This window comes from Anomaloglossus baeobatrachus, chromosome 1 (genome assembly GCF_048569485.1).
Source record: "Anomaloglossus baeobatrachus isolate aAnoBae1 chromosome 1, aAnoBae1.hap1, whole genome shotgun sequence".
Taxonomy (NCBI): domain Eukaryota; kingdom Metazoa; phylum Chordata; class Amphibia; order Anura; family Aromobatidae; genus Anomaloglossus; species Anomaloglossus baeobatrachus.
The window spans coordinates 1697457-1712239 of record NC_134353.1 but is presented as its reverse complement, the minus strand read 5'-3'; the positions used below and the strand labels follow the sequence as shown (position 1 = coordinate 1712239).

At 50.6% G+C, this 14783-nt stretch overlaps 1 protein-coding gene across 1 annotated transcript in view; it reads right to left on the bottom strand.

Moving 5' to 3' along the window:
* The window catches only part of M1AP (meiosis 1 associated protein), a 193340-nt gene that overhangs the window by 19707 nt on the left and 158850 nt on the right, over nt 1–14783 (bottom strand).

Sequence of the window (14783 nt, the reverse complement as noted above, 5' to 3'; positions counted from 1 at the left end):
CACACACGGGGAGGAAGAGTATCACACCCACACACGGGGAGGAAGAGTATCATACCCACACACACAGAAGGAAGAGTATCACACACACACACACACGGGGAAGAAGAGTATCACACCCACACAGGGGGAGGAAGAGTATCATACCCACACACGGGGAGGAAGAGTATCACACACACACACACACACACACACGGGGAAGAAGAGTATCACACCCACACAGGGGGAGGAAGAGTATCATACCCACACACGGGGAGGAAGAGTATCATACCCAGACACACAGAAGGAAGAGTATCACACACACACACACACACACACACACACACACACACACACACGGGGAAGAAGAGTATCACACCCACACAGGGGGAGGAAGAGTATCATACCCACACACACAGAAGGAAGAGTATCACACACACACACACACACACACGGGGAAGAAGAGTATCACACCCACACAGGGGGAGGAAGAGTATCACACACACACACACACACACACACGGGGAGGAAGAGTATCACACCCACACACGGGGAGGAAGAGTATCATACCCACACACACAGAAGGAAGAGTATCACACACACACACACACACACACGGGGAAGAAGAGTATCACACCCACACAGGGGGAGGAAGAGTATCATACCCACACACACAGAAGGAAGAGTATCACACACACACACACACACACGGGGAAGAAGAGTATCACACCCACACAGGGGGAGGAAGAGTATCACACACACACACACACACACACAGGGAGGAAGAGTATCATACCCACACACGGGGAGGAAGAGTATCACACACACACACACACACACGGGGAGGAAGAGTATCACACCCACACACGGGGAGGAAGAGTATCATACCCACACACACAGAAGGAAGAGTATCACACACACACACACACACACACACACGGGGAAGAAGAGTATCACACCCACACAGGGGGAGGAAGAGTATCACACACACACACACACACACAGGGAGGAAGAGTATCATACCCACACACGGGGAGGAAGAGTATCACACACACACACACACACACACACACGGGGAAGAAGAGTATCACACCCACACAGGGGGAGGAAGAGTATCACACACACACACACACACACACAGGGAGGAAGAGTATCATACCCACACACGAGGAGGAAAAGTATCATACACACACACAGCGAGGAAGAGACTCACACACACACAGCGAGGAAGAGACTCACACACACACGGCGAGGAAGAGTATCACACACACACAGCGAGGAAGAGTATCACACACACACACGGCAAGGAAGAGTATCATACACACACGGCGAGGAAGAGAGACACACACACGGCGAGGAAGAGACTCATACACACACACGTCGAGGAAGAGAGACACACACACACACCGTGATGAAGAGACTCATACACACACACACACACACGGGGAGGAAGAGTATCATACCCACACACGGGGAGGAAGAGTATCATACACACACACGGCGAGGAAGAATATCATACCCACACACGGGGAGGAAGAGTATCATACCCACACACGGCGAGGAAGAGTCTCATACACACACATGGCGAGGAAGAGTATCATACCCACACACGGCGAGGAAGAGACTCACACCCACACACGGGGAGGAAGAGTATCACACACACACACGGGGAGGAAGAGTATCATACCCACACACGAGGAGGAAGAGTATCACACACACACGGCAAGGAAGAGAGACACACACACACACGGTGAGGAAGAGTATCATACCCACACACGGGGAGGAAGAGTATCATACCCACACACGGCGAGGAAGAGACCCAGACACACACACTGGGAGAAAGAGACTCATACACACAAATGGCGAGAAAGAGACTCCTACACACACACGGCGAGGAAGAGACTCATACACACACACGGCTAGGAAGAGTATCATACACACATGGCGAGGAAGAGAGACACACATGGCGAGGAAGAGACACACACACACACGGTGAGGAAGAGACTCATACACACACACACGGCGAGGAAGAGACTCATACACACACGGCGAGGAAGAGACACACACACACTGTGATGACGAGACTTATACACACACACACGGGGAGGAAAAGTATCATACCCACACACGGGGAGGAAGAGTATCATACCCACACACGGCGAGGAAGAATATCATACCCACACACAGGGAGGAAGAGTATCATACCCACACACGGCGAGGAAATTCTCATACACACACACGGCGAGGAAGAGTACCATACCCACACACGGCGAGAAAGAGACTCACACCCACACACGGGGAGGAAGAGTATCACACACACACACACACGGGGAGGAAGAGTATCATACCCACACACGAGGAGGAAGAGTATCACACACACGGCAAGGAAGAGAGACACACACACACACGGTGAGGAAGAGACACACACACATGGCGAGGAAGAGTATCATACACACATGGCGAGGAAGAGAGACACACACACGGCGAGGAAGAGACTCATACACACACACATGGTGAGGAAGAGACTCATACACACACGTCGAGGAAGAGAGACACACACACACGGTGATGAAGAGACTCATACACACACACACACACGGTTAGGAAGAGTATCATACACACATGGCGAGGAAGAGAGACACAACGGCGAGGAAGAGACACACACACGGTGAGGAAGAGACTCATACACACACACACGGCGAGGAAGAGACTCATACACACACGGCGAGGAAGAGACACACACACACTGTGATGACGAGACTTATACACACACACACGGGGAGGAAAAGTATCATACCCACACACGGGGAGGAAGAGTATCATACCCACACACGGCGAGGAAGAATATCATACCCACACACGGGGAGGAAGAGTATCATACCCACACACGGCGAGGAAAAGTCTCATACACACACACGGCGAGGAAGAGTACCATACCCACACACGGCGAGAAAGAGACTCACACCCACATACGGGGAGGAAGAGTATCACACACACACACACACACGGGGAGGAAGAGTATCATACCCACACACGAGGAGGAAGAGTATCACACACACACGGCAAGGAAGAGAGACACACACACACGGTGAGGAAGAGACACACACACATGGCGAGGAAGAGTATCATACACACATGGCGAGGAAGAGAGACACACACACGGCGAGGAAGAGACTCATACACACACACATGGTGAGGAAGAGACTCATACACACACGTCGAGGAAGAGAGACACACACACACGGTGATGAAGAGACTCATACACACACACACACACACGGTTAGGAAGAGTATCATACCCACACACGAGGAGGAAGAGTATCATACCCACACACGGCGAGGAAGAATATCATACCCACACACGGGGAGGAAGAGTATCATACCCACACACGGCGAGGAAGAGACTCAGACACACACACTGGGAGAAAGAGACTCATACACACAAATGGCGAGAAAGAGACTCATACACACACACGGCGAGGAAGAGACTCATACACACACACACACGGAGAGGAAGAGTATCATACCCACAAACGGCGAGGAAGAGACACACACACACGGCGAGGAAGAGACACACACACACGGCGAGGAAGAGACTCATACACACACATGGCGAGGAAGAGTATCACACACATGGCGAGGAAGAGACACACACACGGCGAAGAAGAGTCTCATACACACATGGCGAGGAAGAGTATCATACACACACAGCGACGAAGAGCCTCATATACACACACATACGGCGCGGAAGAGACTCATATACACACACACACACACAGTGCGAGGAAGAGTATCATACCCACAAATGGTGAGGAAGAGAATCATACACACACGACGAGGAAGAGTATCATACACACACGGCGAGGAAGAGTATCATACACACATGGCGAGGAAGAGAGACACACACATACACATGGCGAGGAAGAGACTCATACACACACACACACTGGGAGTAAGAGTATCATACCCACAAATGGCGAGGAACAGACTGACACACACAGCGAGGAAAAGACTCATACACACACGGCGAGGAAGAGACTCACACACACACACACACACACACGGGGAGGTGTAAATTAAAAATAAGGAGCGCTGATAGTGTAATACCAGATGGACAAGTGTGGTATATCAGTAATATACACTCACCTGAATCAGTTGTGAAAGTCACAACCACTAGTACACATGAGATAATGGAGTCTGCTGCAGCCCCACGTGGATGAACATACAAAATGGAGCAGAGAAGGGGTTAACGCCGGGCATCAGCCAAATGAAGATGTAGAAATGTTGATGATGATTAACTTTCTTTTTATTCCATAGGTCTACGCTTTTCGAGGTGAAAACCTCTTCCTCAGGACCAGTACATCAACAAAAAGCACAGCATAGAGGAAGATGACAGATATATTTACATCTGGTAAAACAAGAGAACCGCCGATCACCAGTGACAGCCGTGCAGTGAGATGTCCGTGATCGGCGGTTCTCTTGTTTTACCAGATGTATATATATCTGTCATCTTCCTCTATGCTGTGCTTTTTGTTGATGTACTGGTCCTGAGGAAGAGGTTTTCACCTCGAAACGCGTAGACCTATGGAATAAAAAGAAAGTTAATCATCATCAACATTTCTACATCTTCATTTGGCTGATGCCCGGCGTTAACCCCTTCTCTGCTCCATTTTGTATGTACACACACGGGGAGGAAGAGACTCATACACACACATGGCGAGGAAGAGACTCATACACACACATGGCGAGGAAGAGACTCATACACACACACGGCGAGGAAGAGTATCATACACACACACGGCGAGGAAGAGTCTTATACACACACGGCGAGGAAGAGACTCATACACACACGGCGAGGAAGAGAGACACACACACACGGCGAGGAAGAGTCTCATACACACACACACACAGCGAGGAGGAGTCTCATACACACATACACGGCGAGGAAGAGTCTCATACACACACACACACGGCGAGGAAGAGACTCATACACACACACACGGCGAGGAAGAGTCTCATACACACACACACACACGGCGAGGAAGAGACTCATACACACACACACGGCGAGGAAGAGTCTCATACACACGACGAGGAAGAGACTCATACACACACGGCGAGGAAGAGACTCATACACACACGGCGAGGAAGAGACTCATACATACACGCCGAGGAAGAGACTCATACATACACACGGGGAGGAAGAGACTCATACACACACACGGGGAGGAAGAGACTCATACCCACACGGCGAGGAAGAGACTCATACACACACGGCGAGGAAGAGTCTCATACACACACGGTGAGTAAGAGTCTCATACACACACGGTGAGGAAGAGACTCATACACACATGGCGAGGAAGAGACTCATACACACACACACGGCGAGGAAGAGTATCATACACACATGGCGACAAAGAGACTCATATACACATGGCGAGGAAGAGACACACACACGGCGAGGAAGAGTCTCATACACACACGGCGAGGAAGAGTCTCATACACACATGGCGAGGAAGAGGCTCATACACACACGGTGAGGAAGGGACTCATACACACACACACACACGGCGAGGAAGAGTATCATACACACATGGCGACGAAGAGACTCATATACACACACACACACGGCGAGGAAGAGTATCATACACACATGGCGACGAAGAGACTCATATACACACACACGGCAAGGAAGAGTATCATACACACAAATGGCAAGGAAGAGACTCACACGGCGAGGAAGAGACTCATACACACGGGGAGGAAGAGACTCACACACACATGGCGAGGAAGAGTATCATACCCACACACGGCGAGGAAGAGTCTCATACACACACGGCGAGGAAGAGTCTCATACACAGACAGGGAGAAAGAGTCTCATATACACACACACGGCGAGGAAGAGTCTCATACACACACGGCGAGGAAGAGTATCACACACACACACGGCGAGGAAGAGTCTCACACACACGGCGAGGAAGAGACTCATACACACGGCGAGGAAGAGTCTCATACACACACACGGCGAGGAAGAGACACACACACGGGGAGGAAGAGACACACACACGGGGAGGGAGAGACTCATACACACATGGCGAGGAAGAGTATCATACACACGGCGAGGAAGAGTATCATACCCACACGGCGAGGAAGAGTATCATACACACACACGGCGAGGAAGAGACTCATACACCAACGGTGAGGAAGAGACACACACACATGGTGATGAACAGACTCATGCGCACACACATGGGGAGGAAGAGACTCATACACACACGCACGGGGTAGAAGAGACTCATACACACACGCACGGGGAGGAAGAGACTCATACACACACGGTGATGAAGAGACACACACACACGGTGATGAAGAGACTCCTACACACACGCACGGGGAGGAAGAGACTCATACACACATGGCGAGGAAGACACATACACACACACGGCAAAGAAGAGACTCACACACGCACGGGGAGGAAGAGACTCATACACACACGGTGATGAAGAGACACACACACACGGTGATGAAGAGACTCATACACACACGCACGGCGAGGAAGAGACTCATACACACACGGCGAGGAAGAGACACACACACACTGTGATGACGAGACTTATACACACACACACACGGGGAGGAAAAGTATCATACCCACACACGGGGAGGAAGAGTATCATACCCACACACGGCGAGGAAGAGACTCATACACACACGCACGAGGAGGAAGAGACTCATACACACATGGCGAGGAAGAGACTCATACACACATGGCGAGGAAGACACATACACACACACGGCAAGGAAGTGACTCATACACACACGGGGAGGAAGAGTATCATACCCACACGGGGAGGAAGAGTATCAAACACACGGGGAGGAAGAGTCTCATACACACATGGCGAGGAAGAGACTCCTACACACATGGCGAGGAAGAGACTCCTACACACACGGCGAGGAAGAGACTCATACACACACGGCGAGGAAGAGACTTATACACACACGGGGAGGAAGAGTATCACACACACATGGCGAGGAAGAGACAACTACACACATGGCGAGGAAGAGACTCATACACACACGGCGAGGAAGAGACTCATACACACACGGCGAGGAAGAGACACACACACACTGTGATGACGAGACTTATACACACACACACGGGGAGGAAAAGTATCATACCCACACACGGGGAGGAAGAGTATCATACCCACACACGGCGAGGAAGAATATCATACCCACACACGGGGAGGAAGAGTATCATACCCACACACGGCGAGGAAAAGTCTCATACACACACACGGCGAGGAAGAGTACCATACCCACACACGGCGAGAAAGAGACTCACACCCACATACGGGGAGGAAGAGTATCACACACACACACACACACGGGGAGGAAGAGTATCATACCCACACACGAGGAGGAAGAGTATCACACACACACGGCAAGGAAGAGAGACACACACACACGGTGAGGAAGAGACACACACACATGGCGAGGAAGAGTATCATACACACATGGCGAGGAAGAGAGACACACACACGGCGAGGAAGAGACTCATACACACACACATGGTGAGGAAGAGACTCATACACACACGTCGAGGAAGAGAGACACACACACACGGTGATGAAGAGACTCATACACACACACACACACACGGTTAGGAAGAGTATCATACCCACACACGAGGAGGAAGAGTATCATACCCACACACGGCGAGGAAGAATATCATACCCACACACGGGGAGGAAGAGTATCATACCCACACACGGCGAGGAAGAGACTCAGACACACACACTGGGAGAAAGAGACTCATACACACAAATGGCGAGAAAGAGACTCATACACACACACGGCGAGGAAGAGACTCATACACACACACACACGGAGAGGAAGAGTATCATACCCACAAACGGCGAGGAAGAGACACACACACACGGCGAGGAAGAGACACACACACACGGCGAGGAAGAGACTCATACACACACATGGCGAGGAAGAGTATCACACACATGGCGAGGAAGAGACACACACACGGCGAAGAAGAGTCTCATACACACATGGCGAGGAAGAGTATCATACACACACAGCGACGAAGAGCCTCATATACACACACATACGGCGCGGAAGAGACTCATATACACACACACACACACAGTGCGAGGAAGAGTATCATACCCACAAATGGTGAGGAAGAGAATCATACACACACGACGAGGAAGAGTATCATACACACACGGCGAGGAAGAGTATCATACACACATGGCGAGGAAGAGAGACACACACATACACATGGCGAGGAAGAGACTCATACACACACACACACTGGGAGTAAGAGTATCATACCCACAAATGGCGAGGAACAGACTGACACACACAGCGAGGAAAAGACTCATACACACACGGCGAGGAAGAGACTCACACACACACACACACACACACGGGGAGGTGTAAATTAAAAATAAGGAGCGCTGATAGTGTAATACCAGATGGACAAGTGTGGTATATCAGAAATATACACTCACCTGAATCAGTTGTGAAAGTCACAACCACTAGTACACATGAGATAATGGAGTCTGCTGCAGCCCCACGTGGATGAACATACAAAATGGAGCAGAGAAGGGGTTAACGCCGGGCATCAGCCAAATGAAGATGTAGAAATGTTGATGATGATTAACTTTCTTTTTATTCCATAGGTCTACGCTTTTCGAGGTGAAAACCTCTTCCTCAGGACCAGTACATCAACAAAAAGCACAGCATAGAGGAAGATGACAGATATATTTACATCTGGTAAAACAAGAGAACCGCCGATCACGGACATCTCACTGCACGGCTGTCACTGGTGATCGGCGGTTCTCTTGTTTTACCAGATGTATATATATCTGTCATCTTCCTCTATGCTGTGCTTTTTGTTGATGTACTGGTCCTGAGGAAGAGGTTTTCACCTCGAAACGCGTAGACCTATGGAATAAAAAGAAAGTTAATCATCATCATCATTTCTACATCTTCATTTGGCTGATGCCCGGCGTTAACCCCTTCTCTGCTCCATTTTGTATGTACACACACGGGGAGGAAGAGACTCATACACACACATGGCGAGGAAGAGACTCATACACACACATGGCGAGGAAGAGACTCATACACACACACACGGCGAGGAAGAGTATCATACACACACACGGCGAGGAAGAGTCTTATACACACACGGCGAGGAAGAGACTCATACACACACGGCGAGGAAGAGAGACACACACACACACGGCGAGGAAGAGTCTCATACACACACACACACAGCGAGGAGTCTCATACACACATACACGGCGAGGAAGAGTCTCATACACACACACACACGGCGAGGAAGAGACTCATACACACACACACACACGGCGAGGAAGAGTCTCATACACACACACACACACGGCGAGGAAGAGTCTTATACACACACGGCGAGGAAGAGACTCATACACACACGGCGAGGAAGAGAGACACACACACACGGCGAGGAAGAGTCTCATACACACACACACACAGCGAGGAGGAGTCTCATACACACATACACGGCGAGGAAGAGTCTCATACACACACACACACGGCGAGGAAGAGACTCATACACACACACACACACGGCGAGGAAGAGTCTCATACACACACACACGGCGAAGAAGAGACTCATACACACACACACGGCGAGGAAGAGTCTCATACACACGACGAGGAAGAGACTCATACACACACGGCGAGGAAGAGACTCATACACACACGGCGAGGAAGAGACTCATACATACACGCCGAGGAAGAGACTCATACATACACACGGGGAGGAAGAGACTCATACACACACACGGGGAGGAAGAGACTCATACCCACACGGCGAGGAAGAGACTCATACACACACGGCGAGGAAGAGTCTCATACACACACGGTGAGTAAGAGTCTCATACACACACGGTGAGGAAGAGACTCATACACACATGGCGAGGAAGAGACTCATACACACACACACGGCGAGGAAGAGTATCATACACACATGGCGACAAAGAGACTCATATACACATGGCGAGGAAGAGACACACACACGGCGAGGAAGAGTCTCATACACACACGGCGAGGAAGAGTCTCATACACACATGGCGAGGAAGAGGCTCATACACACACGGTGAGGAAGGGACTCATACACACACACACACACGGCGAGGAAGAGTATCATACACACATGGCGACGAAGAGACTCATATACACACACGGCGAGGAAGAGTATCATACACACATGGCGACGAAGAGACTCATATACACACACACGGCAAGGAAGAGTATCATACACACAAATGGCAAGGAAGAGACTCACACGGCGAGGAAGAGACTCATACACACGGGGAGGAAGAGACTCACACACACATGGCGAGGAAGAGTATCATACCCACACACGGCGAGGAAGAGTCTCATACACACACGGCGAGGAAGAGTCTCATACACAGACAGGGAGAAAGAGTCTCATATACACACACACGGCGAGGAAGAGTCTCATACACACACGGCGAGGAAGAGTATCACACACACACACGGCGAGGAAGAGTCTCACACACACGGCGAGGAAGAGACTCATACACACGGCGAGGAAGAGTCTCATACACACACACGGCGAGGAAGAGACACACACACGGGGAGGAAGAGACACACACACGGGGAGGGAGAGACTCATACACACATGGCGAGGAAGAGTATCATACACACGGCGAGGAAGAGTATCATACCCACACGGCGAGGAAGAGTATCATACACACACACGGCGAGGAAGAGACTCATACACCAACGGTGAGGAAGAGACACACACACATGGTGATGAACAGACTCATGCGCACACACATGGGGAGGAAGAGACTCATACACACACGCACGGGGTAGAAGAGACTCATACACACACGCACGGGGAGGAAGAGACTCATACACACACGGTGATGAAGAGACACACACACACGGTGATGAAGAGACTCCTACACACACGCACGGGGAGGAAGAGACTCATACACACATGGCGAGGAAGACACATACACACACACGGCAAAGAAGAGACTCACACACGCACGGGGAGGAAGAGACTCATACACACACGGTGATGAAGAGACACACACACACGGTGATGAAGAGACTCATACACACACGCACGGCGAGGAAGAGACTCATACACACACGGCGAGGAAGAGACACACACACACTGTGATGACGAGACTTATACACACACACACACGGGGAGGAAAAGTATCATACCCACACACGGGGAGGAAGAGTATCATACCCACACACGGCGAGGAAGAAACTCATACACACACGCACGAGGAGGAAGAGACTCATACACACATGGCGAGGAAGAGACTCATACACACATGGCGAGGAAGACACATACACACACACGGCAAGGAAGTGACTCATACACACACGGGGAGGAAGAGTATCATACCCACACGGGGAGGAAGAGTATCAAACACACGGGGAGGAAGAGTCTCATACACACATGGCGAGGAAGAGACTCCTACACACATGGCGAGGAAGAGACTCCTACACACACGGCGAGGAAGAGACTCATACACACACGGCGAGGAAGAGACTTATACACACACGGGGAGGAAGAGTATCACACACACATGGCGAGGAAGAGACAACTACACACATGGCGAGGAAGAGACTCATACACACACGGCGAGGAAGAGACTCATACACACATGGCGAGGAAGAGACTCATACACACACGGGGAGAAGAGTATCACACACACATGGCGAGGAAGAGACTCATACACACACGGCGAGGAAGAGACTCATACACACACGGCGAGGAAGAGTCTCATACACACAGCGAGGAAGAGACTCATACACACATGGCGAGGAAGACATGGCGAGGAAGAGACTCATACACACACGGCGAGGAAGAGACTCATATACACACGGCGAGGAAGAGACTCCTACAAACACACACACACACACACGGGGAGGAAGAGACTCACATACACACATGGAGAGGAAGACTCTCACATACACACACAGAGAGGAAAACTCTCACATACACACACGGAGAGGAAGACTATCATACACACACATAAAGTCTCACACACACACACATGAAAAAAGATTCTCACACACAGAGGAAGTCTAATATACATATATACACACACACACACAGAAAGTCACACACACACACGAGGAAGAGTCTTATATATATATATATATATATACACACACACATACACACACACACGAGGAAGAGTATTATATATATATATATATACACACACACACATACACACACACACACACGAGGGAGAGTCTTATATATATATATACACACAAACACACACACAGGAGGGAGAGTCTCATACATACACAGGAGGGAGCCTCACTCACACCAAATTATGAGATACACAGCACAGCAGACAGTATCATACAAGTCAGGATGAGATAGACTTCTCTGCATACTGTAGCACACGGGTGAGGATGAGAGACTTCTCTGCATACTGTAGCACACGGGTGAGGATGAGATAGATGGCTCTGCATACTGCAGCACACGGGTGAGGATGAGATAGATGGCTCTGCAGACTGCAGCACACGGGTGAGGATGAGAGACTTCTCTGCATACTGTAGCACACGGGTGAGGATGAGATAGATGGCTCTGCATACTGCAGCACACGGGTGAGGATGAGATAGATGGCTCTGCAGACTGCAGCACACGGGTGAGGAGGAGATAGATGGCTCTGCAGACTGCAGCACATGGTTGAGGATGAGATAGATGGCTCTGCAGACTGCAGCACACGATTGAGGATGAGATAAATGGCTCTGCAGACTGCAGCACACGGTTGAGGATGAGATAAATGGCTCTGCAGACTGCAGCACACGGTTGAGGATGAGATAGATGGCTCTGCAGACTGTAGCACATGTGTGAGGATGAGATAAATGGCTCTGCAGACTGCAGCACATGGTTAGGATGAGAGACTTCTCTGTAGATTGTAGCACGCGGGTGAGGATGAGATAAATGGCTCTGCAGACTGCAGCACACGGGTGAGGATGAGATAGATGGCTCTGCAGACTGCAGCACACGGATGAGGATGAGATAGATGGCTCTGCAGACTGCAGCACACGGATGAGGATGAGATAAATGGCTCTGCAGACTGCAGCACACGGGTGAGGATGAGAGACTTCTCTGCATACTGTAGCACACGGATGAGGATGAGATAGATGGCTCTGCAGACTGCAGCACACGAGTGAGGATGAGATAAATGGCTCTGCAGACTGCAGCACACGAGTGAGGATGAGATAAATGGCTCTGCAGACTGCAGCACACGAGTGAGGATGAGATAGATGGCTCTGCAGACTGCAGCACACGGGTGAGGATGAGATAGATGGCTCTGCAGACTGCAGCACACGGGTGAGGATGAGATAGATGGCTCTGCAGACTGCAGCACACGGTTGAGGATGAGATAGATGGCTCTGCAGACTGCAGCACACGGGTGAGGATGAGAGACTTCTCTGTAGACTGTAGCACACGAGTGAGGATGAGATAGATGGCTCTGCAGACTGCAGCACCCGGGTGAGGATGAGATAGATGGCTCTGCAGACTGCAGCACACGGGTGAGGATGAGATAAATGGCTCTGTAGACTGTAGCACACGAGTGAGGATGAGATAGATGGCTCTGCAGACTGCAGCACCCGGGTGAGGATGAGATAGATGGCTCTGCAGACTGTAGCACACGGATGAGGATGAGATAGATGGCTCTGCAGACTGCAGCACACGAGTGAGGATGAGATAAATGGCTCTGCAGACTGCAGCACACGAGTGAGGATGAGATAAATGGCTCTGCAGACTGCAGCACACGAGTGAGGATGAGATAGATGGCTCTGCAGACTGCAATACACGGGTGAGGATGAGATAGATGGCTCTGCAGACTGCAGCACACGGGTGAGGATGAGATAGATGGCTCTGCAGACTGCAGCACACGGTTGAGGATGAGATAGATGGCTCTGCAGACTGCAGGACACGGGTGAGGATGAGAGACTTCTCTGTAGACTGTAGCACACGAGTGAGGATGAGATAGATGGCTCTGCAGACTGCAGCACCCAGGTGAGGATGAGATAGATGGCTCTGCAGACTGCAGCACACGGGTGAGGATCAGATAGATGGCTCTGTAGACTGCAGCACACGGTTGAGGATGAGATAGATGGCTCTGCAGACTGTAGCACATGTGTGAGTATGAGATAAATGGCTCTGCAGACTGCAGCACACGGTTGAGGATGAGATAGATGGCTCTGCAGACTGTAGCACATGTGTGAGTATGAGATAGATGGCTCTGCAGACTGCAGCACACGGGTGAGGATGAGATAAATGGCTCTGCAGACTGCAGCACACGGGTGAGGATGAGAGACTTCTCTGTAGACTGTAGCACACGAGTGAGGATGAGATAAATGGCTCTGCAGACTGCAGCACCCGGGTGAGGATGAGATAGATGGCTCTGCAGACTGCAGCACACGGGTGAGGATGAGATAGATGGCTCTGCAGACTGCAGCACCCGGGTGAGGATGAGATAGATGGCTCTGCAGACTGTAGCACATGGGTGAGGATGAGATAAATGGCTCTGCAGACTGTAGCACACGAGTGAGGATGAGATAGATGGCTCTGCAGACTGTAGCACCCGGGTGAGGATGAGATAGATGGCTCTGCAGACTGCAGCACACGGTTGAGGATGAGATAGATGGCTCTGCAGACTGCAGCACACGGGTGAGGATGAGATAAATGGCTCTGCAGACTGCAGCACATGGTTGAG